Raw genomic sequence first — 12,567 nt, 5'->3', positions numbered from 1 at the left:
TTAAGCTGCAAAATATAACCTCTTCACACTGCGGATATTTTATTATTTCTGGTCTTTTTACCCATTAGTTGTTTTAACTCCATAAGACATGTTAGTTACCTTTATTGGCTTATTTTTCAAACAATTTCTGCCTGTTTTTGTCATTTAGCTTCAGTTCAAGTTTTTTTTTTTTTCCTTTTCCATTGTTGCTGCTTTACCTTTATTATCATTTTCACTTTGTTGCCTGAAGATAAATGGCCCTCTGATAAATGAACTACTGTACAAATAAGAATCAAACGTTTATTACATTAAATCTAAAGTTTCAGGTGTCAGTTTCAGTCACATATGGCTAAACAGCTGCAGGTTGTAGATACAAACCTTTCTAGCCTGAAATCAGTGTGTAGATCCTCAATGTGAATTTTGTTTAAATAATTTTAAGACACTTTGTTCAACTCAGTGAAATTACAGACTCCAGATGACATCGGGTGAAAGGCAGGTTACACCCTCAACAGGGAACCAGGAAATTTGCAAACTTCTTAAAGGGGACATATTAGGCTTTTTTCACTTTGTGAAGAGATTTTTATAGTAGAATGTGTTGCCGTAGCCTCATTATAACGTTCAAATTTGAAAACTGTTTTCTGCCTGTCTTGTTGCACCACATTTTGTGAAAATAAAACTAGACGGAAGCTGAAACGGTCGAGTTTGAGTTTGGCTCCCTTATCCTGAAATAAGGGGATTTATCTCCTCCCCCTGACTGTGCCCCCACCGTGTGTGTGTGTGTGTGTGTGTGTGTGTGTGTGTGTGGACAGATGCGTTCAAGTGCATACTGGAAAGCAGGCTCAGAAACGGCCTGTTCTGAGGAGGGCTCGTCAGAGCGACTTTTTAGACCGCTGAAACTCCAAACAAAGGATAAATGTGGGGCGAACAAACTTAAATACCAGGTTTTCGGGCTTCTGAGACCGATACGACGTGACTGAAAAATAGCATAATATGTCCCCTTTAATGTCACCAAAAAAAAAAACCCCTCATTGTTCACCTTAGGACAGTTCCGCAGGCATGAAGTCAGAATAAAGAGCATGCTGGTCATAAAAGAATTAAAAGCTAATGCAATTGTTTTGTCTGTACAGGGAACTGCAACGACTTAATGACCTTGTGTTGTTATACTCTGACTATACACTGTGTTGTCCTGGATTATTCATCTGTCTGCATGTAGCCGTGTCACGTCAGGTCAGTGAAGCAGTCTGGAGCTGACTTGCTCTCCATGGGGTTAAAAAAATAAACTGCAGAAGCAAAAAGGAACTCTGAAATGTTCAGTGTTTTTAGAATAGAGTACAATTGCATCATATAAGACAGCACAATTTCCCTTAGATTTGAGAACAAATACTAAATGAAGGTAGGGAGAGGAGTCCGTGTGGATTTCTCTGTTGTCTTCCGTTCAATTTGCTCGATCGTCAATCCTCCATTGACTGAGTGGTGGGCTCTCTGCTGTAGAGGTATTCCATCTTGTGTGGCTTAAGTGGATTTTCCGCCAGGATAGAGATATCCAGAGTCTCCACATCTTATCCCAGTGGTGTCTTTTGGGAAGCTTTTGATAAGTGAGAAGGAAAAAAATAGCTCTTGATAACGCCGCAAAAAATAATTAGAATTTTCATAATGTTTTAGGCGAAACTGTTGCTATCTGACAAACATTAAAAAAACAAAAACTAATGGGGGAAAAAAAAGAAACCAGTGAATTAATATTTTTCTGATACAACAAATTACAAGCCGGTATTTAAAAATAAAGATTATGGTCGGGATAAAGATTAAAAGAAATTAATTGTCGAGAGATAAAAATACAATACTGAGACTAAACAACAAGTAAAAAAGGAAAATTCACTGAAATATTCATAGTTGAGTAAAACCACAGACACAATTATCATAAACTAATTTTTATGCTGCAAGTGAATATTACACACCAAATGCACTTATAAAGGTTTTTTTGTTTTTGTTTTTTTCTCTTTGTTTGCACATGCTCCCACAAGCACAACGAAGGACTGAAAGTACACCTGGCGTTCAGGTTCAGTTGAATGTTCAATGACCTCAAGCAACAAGTTTTGACGCAGCCTTGCTGACCGCCTCCAGCAAGTTCACCTTAAAATGCACGGAACATCTTGTGAATAGACGCACCAGTCAGCTTTTTCAGCAGTGCATGCAAGGATGGGCCGGACGTGAGAACAACACAATTCCATATAGAACAAATTCTCTGTTTCACCTCCTTCACATCAAACAGCTTTGATGAAATATTAACCACACAAAAAGCTTTTGTTATTGACATAATTAGCAACTGTCTCTTTGTGCAAATTCAGTGCAAGCCCTCAACGCAACCATTTTCTGCAACGTCCGCTTCCTTTACTGTTATTTATTTAATTTTTTTCACAAATACTCGTTAGAATTATACATGATTCAATTGTTCCACTAATTGAGATCAGTGCTGCTGCCTGCACGATTTGGACCCTTGTTCTCTAATCTTTTCCTTCCAGTCATTTACCTGCTTGATGATTTAAACTTTGGAAGAAAAAAAAAAAGAAAAAAGACAAAGAAGAAGAAAAAAAGAAAAGTGACAACTTTGCTTCAGCAATTCTTTAAACAGTTTTCCAAACATATACGACACAATGCTTTTAGTTATGTGTATTTGGGGAACTTTTTGGCATGTACGTACTGTACATAGGATGATAGTTTAGTCAGATGACAGGTTATTGCCGATATTTAATCGAGAAATGCAAATAATTTATAAACTTTTTAGAATAAAAAGTGACAAATTTTGGTCTGTATAATGCTTTTCCACATATGTTAAAAATATGCATTAACTTTGATTTGATTTTGGTTGAGAATGATCATTTGTACTACTTTTGTCCTCCTCAGCTTTACTTTTAATCTCTCTTTTCGGTTAGACCACACTAGAGAGAGCATGCACGTGAGCAAAGTTTTCACTTTAGGCAATTTTATATTGAGGCAGTTCCAAAAAACACATTGTGGAAAGCAGCAATAATTCCTCTAATGGATACTTTCAATATGTTTAATGTGCTTTTCTGAAATAAAAGTTGAGTACCCCTCCTGTCCAACTCTAAATATAAATAGCTTTTCCTCAGTATCTCTTATCTTATCTCAACCTCTGAGGGATGCATGAAGGCAGCTCGCTGTGATTACTTTGCCAATTGCATTTTAAAGATATAATTAGTGAGATAATCCGCTCTGTTACTCAGACCCTGTATGATATAATTGTATGCATGAAACAGTGCCAAGTAGTTGCTCCAGTTGTGTGAAATGCTGTTTGTAGCTTTGTAATCTGGAAATCGAATGCCTTTGAGAAATATTCACAATACTTTTCACTACTTTGTTCTCTTTCCTTTTTGTTTTTTTTCATCTACTCGAAATAAAACAGACAAAAAAAAAAAGGCTTGGATATAGGTATGCCATGTCAGTTTAATTAAAGCTGCTCTCCTGTACGACACAGTAATTATTTAAAGAGAACTAATAGTGCTGATGGAGACGTGCAGCTTTGTCTCTATGGGGATCTTTATAGACAATGATCAAACAACATCTGTGGAGATGTTTTGCACCCAAAAGAAGTTTTTTTTTATGTGCAGAAATAAAGCTTCACTTGGATCACCAATGCAGGAAAAAAGCTGCGGTTACAGCTTCATATCATGTTAAAATATTGCAGTCCATTTAGACTTTAATAATTTAACCAAACTGCAGAAGAATATCAGGTGTGAAGGGTAAAAAAAAAATGTAATATTGCGTAAACTGCTTTGTCAGGTGATTTACGACGTGACACCTTTTTTGGAAATTGGAAATACAATATCGGGCTGAAACACTGTATGGCGGTAAAATGTAATTAAGTGTGTTTAGGAAGCCTGCCAGTGCCCCAGATGCACCAGATGGCTAAAATTGGACAATGGCTGGAAGTGGGTGGATGAGTGGGTGGAGGGGACTGTCACTGATATAATCGTGGTATCATTTTCAACCACAGCATCCTTTTTAATCTCATTGCATTGCATCACCGTATGTGTTTTTTCTCCCCCCCCCCCCCCCCCTTCCTCTTTGAATTTAACCTCTGGCTCATCTCCTCTGCTTCTCGATTATCGCCATGTTATATTCAACCTTGAGGGCCTTTGTTTCAAGCCGGGGGGTCAGTGCGCTCTTATCTCGGGCCTTGGAATTGGCCATTAAAGAACACAGTTATATGAACCAATAAACGTGTATGCGAGCGCGGCGATAAAGCAAGAAGAAGAGGCTAATTCTCTCTTTAGCCACCTACACGTTGGAGTCTCATGAGTCATTATACACTCGAGAGGAAAGAAATGAATTCTTCTTCTCCCAGGCAACTTAAAGTTGAGTGGTCAAGTGTGAAGAGCCCCATTAGAGGCTCCTCCTCTGAAGTGAATAAAAATGGCCACAATGCATTACCGTCATTATGTCGCCAAGCATGTGCTATTCATTTGCTCCTTTAATGTTTTTCCTGCCGGTTTTGGAAGTCAGCAATTGCCATGGCTCCACACCTCTTTGAAATCATTTGAAATCATCAAGAATGACAGAAAATCTATTGAGCTCCTACCTTCTTGCTTATTTTGTGTAATTGTATTATATTTCCCTCAACAACTCACTTGGGTCAGCCATGCTCGATCTCCAGAATAGCCCACTAGAAAAATTAAACACAAATTTGGGAACCAGCCAACAAAATATGAACTAATTGCAATAAAGTGCATCTTAATAGATACTTAAGAAATTAACTTTTAGACCTTTCAGCAAAATCATGATGCTCACAGGATGTCGATTTCAGTTTTTAAAGGGTCGATGGCTGTGAAGCACATGTGTATATAATCTGTCTTTATAGTTCGAGTGTTTTCTTGAAGTCTGTTTCTCAATTATACATAGGTGTAGTGATCATCACCATTTATTTGAGTAATTCCACACTTTTCATGACATTCTTGTAATTTACCTTTGGTACTTTCACCCAACACTCTTCTCTGACACGGGCTAGAAATCGTAATTTACTGATCCCTATGAGAAACTTACCTTTTTTTTGCATTTAAATCACCTTATCTATCAGTGAACAGTGGGTGGACACGGAGTGGTTCCTGGGGATCAGTTGGGGTTAAAGGTCAAGAAGTCAGCATCAAAACATGTAAACGTCCAATCCCAAGCCTGCTGCTCTAACCTCTAGTCCAGTTGATCTACATCTAACGTGTTATATATTATTTCCTTTTTTAGATTGTATTTGATGTGCCAAAATCTCAAAGTATTTTACAATTTTCACCATTATAGGATACTTCATGATTTGAGAAGCACAAATATGGAAAAAAAATAACATATTCTCAGCATGAAAGTTAAGTTTTAATGACTAACATTATAAATGATAAAAGTCTTGATAAAGTATGTCCACATTTAGGGAGCTTAACATATTTGGCTTGAATTACAGTCATTGTGAAGAATTGGAGAAAGATGGCTGAAAAGTCATCCTTCCTCATTCCTCAATTCCTCTTTGACCCAGAAACTACTTGGATTTTCCATCATGTGAGCCAAATTCAGTTTTTTTTTGTTTTTTTTTTTGTCTCTGATGTGAGTAGCATGAGGATATCCCCAAGGAGACTCATGTGAGAATACAAGAAATCAACCTTTGGAGAAGACTTTTCCTGGACAGATAGGAACCCTTTTTTTTTTTCTTTAAGGATTGTGTGACTGCAGATGTTCTGCCTGATCCAACAACGCATCACTGAAAAAACTGCCACAAAAACTGAAAAGTGGACAAAAAGTCTTGCATATTAACAGTTAAACTTGTTTCCGTCTCACATTTTGTTTGTCATGCTCTCATTGTGACTTACAATCTCTTTTGCAAATTCATAATTCATGTCAAAATACAAATTTTCCTTTTTTTTTTTTTTTTTTTTTGCTTGTTTGTTTTTAAAATCTTCAGAGAGTTTCTTCAACATTCTCTAACATCTTGACAGCAGATTATATATATGGTCCCTGCCGGTTCCGACAGGTTACACTAAGGGCTTTTCAGCTGAAGCCCCTCAAACTAAGAGCTTCAAAAACTAAAGCCTTTAGTTAGGCACATTATTAGTTTTCAGCCACATAAATAAAGTGTGACTCTTTATTTATTCATTCGTACAACAAACATTTGCCAGGTGAAACAAGGCGGCTTAAAAAACAAGAAAGAGCTTCATATTAAAATATGAATATTTAAACAGTTTATGGTTGCTTAGTTGCCGTTTTCCACCCTGGAGTATTGTGGCCTCCCCTAAAGCTGAAAAGCCTTCATTGTTCTTTCAGCTTTGTGTTTTTTTTTTTCCTCCTTTTCTTCTGAGCACTTGTGTAAGATTAACCAAACTAAGTGTATGTTGTGTAATGTGTACAGTCACTTCCACAGGGAAGCATTTCACGTCATATTGGTCGCTTCGGGATCTCTCCACTTTTTGCAATTATTGTCATCAGTTGCCTTTTTTGAATGCAGTTTGACATGAGTTTCAGAAAAGGACAAAACCTTGCAAGTTAGAGTGGAAAAAAAATACTATGATAGTAAAGAACGGTCATAATGAGTCAGCACACACAGGCATGCGCTTCTAATGACGCTTTACTGAGAATGCCCAAGTCATTTCTTTCTGAAAACAAAATTGAATTCATATCTATGAAACTGTACATAAAGAGCATGATATGTGCAATCACAACAAATGTCTTTTTTTAATCAATTCATTATAATTTTCACAAATATTTCACAGATTGTCTTAATTCTCATCCTTGAAATCTATATTAAAAACAACAATAAAAAATACATATTGTGCAGAAATATGTATTTATAATTGAAAGATATTTGTGGTTCTTAACAAAATAGAGTAATATTGTCATCAAAAATAATTTCTGTAATCAGATTTCTTTGTCCTGTACTGTCTACCTTGTACCATTTAAACTGACCGACAACACCCATGATGCTCCACTTTTAGCAGAAAAGATTTGAAATGAGCACAACATAGAAAATTAAAAATTTAAATTGGATTGTTGGATTGTTTATTTTTTGATGTTATGTGGACTGCATTCGTGAGAATAACCTACGTAATGTTCAGTTTTATATGCAGGGCAGAGCAAATATTTCCTTTTGACGTGAGTGCTTTGAATAAAAGGCAAAACGTAAATGCAACATGGACAAATTGAAAGATCTAGAGATTAGAATATAATTAGAAACTATGACTGTATTAGGTTAGGCAGTGATTGACAATAAATTGGCGTTCCTGTTTTCATATGTCGCACATTGATCATGTTGCTTTGGGATTTGTAGTCGTAATTAGAATTTCACCTTTAATTGATAAAACACTTGGAAGTTCTGTCGACATGTTATAATCACAATTCGGTGTGAAAAACAGCCCGATGTGGTGTGAGGGTGTTTGTCGGTGAATGTGTGAATCTCGTGGTCTCTTCACCAGAGTTGTTTCGAGGTTTTTAGGTTTTCGTTTTAAATAATTCTACAATACTTCTCCCATCAGCAGCACTCAGACTCCGGGGAGCCACCGAGATCTCCACATCTCACAACGCATTTAACAAGCCTGTTCTGTAACATGGCCGCTCCCAGAAGAAGTCAGTTATTTCAGCTTGTTCCAGGTGTACTCACCTCTTTCCTTGGCATGATCTTGTCTGATTCATATACAGATACATTTGTATTACTTCAAAACCCCTGTAGGGTCAATAAATGGGTGCAGATATAGTGCCAGTTAGGGGGAAGCTCCATCCCAGCAAGCATTTAAGAAAGCAGCGCTTTCTCCGACTCCCTTTGAACACTGGCTGCCAGTGACTTTGCGGAAACATTTGGGAAAATAATTATCAATTACCTGCAGCTATTTTGCTGTCTTAACATTTTACCCGTCTACCACCCGGAGCTGAGTTTCTGGCATCTGTGAATGTTTTAAAAAAAGAGGCATCAAGGGGATGTATATTTTTGAAGTGCAGCACACGACCCGACTTCAACCTGGGTACACACAGCGCGTGGGAGACTTGAAGCCGGTACGGAAGAAATACATCTCAGACTTTTGAACAAAAGACAACCCCACTGTGAGTCGATTTAACACAGTTCTCAAGCTGAAGCTGAAAAGCACATCAAAACAGTTTGACATAGATGCTTAACACCTGTGATTTGCCTGCAGCCACTGACAACAAAAGTGCAGTATGTTTATTGACGGTAAAATCCAAACCTTTCTGTGTGTCCAGGAATTTATCGTGCAGAAGCAGTCAGTGCACACCCAGGGCTGTAAATAAACGCTAGAGGAAGTTATTGCTTTTACAGAAAAAAAAAAAAAAAAAAAAAAAAAAACTGTGAAGGACAGATTTGCATTTTGCTAAAGCCGTAAGGAATATATTTTACCACATCTGTCGTTTCCTCTGCTTCATATGTTTGAAATCATTTTCTCCACTTTAAGTGAGGGAGCTGCTGTTTCGCTGTGGATCCCATTTGAGCGCGCGCAGAGAGGTCTGGTGCATTTGAATTGGGGGAGAAAATAAAATTGTTCACGAAAGTTTAAAAGGAGAAAGATCCAATTAAATTCAGCAGATAAATATATTTCTGGGAAACTTGTCTCAAATAGAGAGGCTCGGAGGGCTAAAATACAGATGAAGCTTCAATATACCAACAGAATCCACACTTACTGCAACAAATGGTAGAAAAAAAAACTAAATAAATGCTTATATATATTGTGGCTGTTGCACAACACAGTAGAATCAGTTTAAATTTTGATTTTACTAACATTATCCACTGTGTCAAAAAACAAAACTTGTACTTTTTTATATGCATACTTAAAAATGACAGAGATTTACTTCAAGAACTGTTGGAAACTGAAGTGACAAACTACACCCTACAAGAAATACACAACCTGAGCCTGGATCAGAGACCCTCTCAGTGAAATAGTCGCATGTGTTCAGCACTGAGGAGGAAGCAGCACTTTATTGAAATGACTTGTGGTCACTGAAGCCTGAGGCTGCAGCTCATTTGCAGAGCTATGGTTGTGTTTTGGGGTTGTAGTGTGAGACTTGCCCAGTGAAAGTTGTCAACACTGCTGTCATTTACTATTCCGGGAACTTTTTTGTGTAGACGTTGTTGTTGGAAACAACAACCTCCACAAACACGGCGAAATGTACAGAGCGTAATGGGACATAGCGAGCGTGGCTATCTCAGAACACTCCTGCTTTCCCGATGTTTCCTGTGTAAATCGGGAACAATGCAGGTGCAGCTGAGTGGAGTATCATGTATTTTATTTTTGAAGGTTTATCCTCTTATTTTTAAAAAAAAAAAAAAAGTTATATAGAATTTCAGTCTGACATCAACCTTTGAAATCCTTTGCAGTTTCCATAAATTCCCACGCAGTGTTTGGGCTTTGCAGCTTTTCACTCTGGCTGGTTGTGAAACACACAATACAGTCTTGAGGATATCTTTTATTTCTCCTATGTTTAAAATATACATGTCCATAGTGTATCTGCAGAGCATTAATTAGGCAAGTTATAGGATGTACCCAGCTCCCCAAAACACCATGTGCGTCCCTCTGTGTATGAATTTATGAGCCATCTGGAAAAGAAAACACATTAGCATCTTGCTATACTGTAAAGATATGTAGTTTAATGCATATGTACCATGTTTTCCATTAAGTGGCCTTCATATATTTGAAGAAAATAAGTACTCACACTCCTGTCATCAACCTCCACGAGCATGCACAAACTAAACCGATTTCATCAATGTCTTTGCACGCGTGTAAAAAGTCTTGCCGATCCGAGGTGAAACAGTACATTGCTTTTAAATATCTCTCAGCTGTAAACACATAAACTCTGCATGAGCTGATTAATCCTGGCAGTGCGCCAGCGAGGTGCCCTGTAATATTCTAACACAGTGTATTACTTACAGAAAGGTGCACACCGATGAATTTTTTAAAGCCGTGGAGGTAATGATTTTGCCTGACCAAAAGCAATAACCACAAAATATTTATGTGCCGAAGACCTCCTGCATGCCGCGCTAAGTTACAATGGAGATAAAAAATAGCAGATCAAGGGCTTAATGTGGGACCATTATTCTTGTGCAGTAGTGTAAGTCAAGTGTGTGTAAGTAACTTTGCTAACCCCTGGGGGAGTGAGAGCATGGCAGCGTCAGAGAATGGGCCCTCGTCCCCTCAGTACTTGTACTCTAACCAGGCATGAGACATTGGCCCTGACTGCTACCCACCCCTGGTCACGGTCACCACAAGTTAAGTGACCAATTCCAATGCATCGCTGAGGGCCAAACAACCATTCACAGCGCTGGAAATCTGAGCATATGTGACACAATCTTGAACGGGTTCCAGGCATACGCTTTTGCCATTTTGGAGAGTAATCTTTCGAAGGCAAGGTTGTGTGAGCTGGTGGAAGCGAATTGGTGTTTGCTTGTTTGCTTTTTATGCATCTCTTTCTGCTCGTCGGAAAGGAAAAGATGGGGAAATATGATGTGTATTGAATGAGCAGCTCAAGTATTATAGTGTGTCAACAAACAAGCATGAGACATGCTGATCGGAGCGTTTGTCTGGTGCTCAGTAAATATTTGGTGCTTTTGCTGATCTGAATGTTCACATTCCCTCCCCCTGCGAAGACACTTGCTGAAAGGTCGTTGGCCCATTTAATTTCAAACTTTCTGCCTTTCTGATCTTAACATAACCGTGTACATGAATAAGATGAAAGTGAGGATGTTTGGGGTTTTATTTCTGACCTCTCAGTTGATAATGTTCTTCAGAGACATACTACATCCATGAAGAGAAATGTTGTGTTTATTTAGGCTTGTGCTTTATGTACACAAAAAAAAAGTTGTGTGTTTCAAAGAGTGTAAATGTCACTCTATATTTACATGTATACAATGCGTTTCGATTGGTATTTGCATTAAATCTGCTCTAAGTCCACATACTATATTTTCTGGATTTTAAATTCCATTTATCAAAATGTAACAGTACATACCATCTGAGACCACAAGATGGCACTGTATGACAAAAGTATGCTGCTACAGTAGCACCAGAAAAACCTTCACTATTACCGTTTTTGAATGAAAGTGCAAGCAAAATGTCACCAAAACCAAAAGCTCAAGAGTATTTTTGTTTTCTGAACAGTGAGAAAATATATTCAGAGGATAACAAAACACAACTGCAAAAAGAGTTTGAAGTGTCTGAGAAACTTGTGAGGGACAACTGCGTGGTAGAAAACATAGAACACTAATCATGGTCCACAGGCAGAACAGTAGGAGTTGAGAAAACTAATTCACAGAGGAGCTCTTGAAAGATAGCTGCTTGCCGACGCTCTTCGACGGTGAAGCTAAAATGTTTCCTCGAAACATTGAGGTGCAACTGAAAATATGGTATGGGTTAAGGTTGGGTGAGAAGTAGTTGAGTTTCGAGCTGTTTTCCAGAAAGGGATGAGCAGAAACGTGTGTGCATGCCCACATTCACAGTAGTCAAAAGCCCTCATTCTACTTTTTGTCATGTCAAATCATGAATGCAAACTCAGTCTTTACGTCTGCAAATAAGTGAGGATTTCAGGTCAAGTCAGGTCAGCTGTCTCGGGAATGACACCACCGAAAGCAACAACAGTGACTCATTAGGATCCTTCGTAAAATTTAGTGTGATAGCAGTGGCAGACGGATACACACCGAATTCTCCAGATCCGATGAAAACCTGTCAGTGTCTCTTCTCTTTTCTGCACGGGCTGGTTTATTTAACAGACAACAGCTTTTTGGCATCAAGGTACTTTTTTGTGCTCTTCAAAAAACTCTTTGAAAGGAGCTGCGAAAAATAAACTCATTCCTGTGTGTAAACGTGTGAGAGAAATTTAACAGAAACCACTCATTTAGCACCTCCTCGGGCTGTGTTAGTATCACAACATAGGGTATGTAATTTAGTCTAACCATGCATGAGTAGTTTTAGTCATCACAAAAAAGAAAAAAAAAATAGTGGTGCTCAAGGAACATGCCAAACAATGCCAGAGTGCAGATGCAGTCCTCCTGAGTGTGGCTTAATTGGCACTATGTAGTTATACCAGCTGCAGCAGATCCTGCACTTACTTCTTATTTTTCTAATTTTCTTGACACTAATTAAATCTCTTCAATCTGTATTGCTGCTTCCTTTTTGCCTGTTTGTACTTTATTTGCCTTCTCCTTGCCTGAGGTAGCGGAAGGGAAGGAAAACACCTGGTCGTGATATATTTGTTCTCCGAGCGATAAAACTTATCTGAGGTAAAAGAAATTCTTCATCACCAGACCTCTCATTGCAATCATGCCGTCCCGATCGGCGGTAAGTCCAGGGACACTTCTGGGGATGGTGCCAGCTGAGGATAAATCTGAAAATATGGAGACAGTTCCTGGAAAACTGGGGCTTGTGGTTCCTCGTGCCAAACCTGCTAACCTTGGTATCCACACCTCTGACTTATCTATTATGTTAAGAGCTCCATTGGCAGCTCAGATGAATCTGGATTTGACAGCTTTCACAAAAATAGAAGATATCTGCAGACTGCAGACTTTAGTTCTGGATTATTTATTCAGTGTACTTTAAGATAATTTCTCTA

General features: G+C 38.3%; 1 protein-coding gene across 1 annotated transcript in view; it reads left to right on the top strand.

The window, feature by feature from the left end:
* The window catches only part of brinp1 (bone morphogenetic protein/retinoic acid inducible neural-specific 1), a 124,270-nt gene that overhangs the window by 54,527 nt on the left and 57,176 nt on the right, over window positions 1-12,567 (top strand). The window lies entirely within an intron of this gene.

Source organism: Salarias fasciatus (genome assembly GCF_902148845.1).
Source record: "Salarias fasciatus chromosome 7 unlocalized genomic scaffold, fSalaFa1.1 super_scaffold_4, whole genome shotgun sequence".
NCBI lineage: Eukaryota > Metazoa > Chordata > Actinopteri > Blenniiformes > Blenniidae > Salarias > Salarias fasciatus.
Note: the sequence above shows the minus strand (reverse complement) of the source record. Positions and strands in the feature narration are given on the sequence as shown.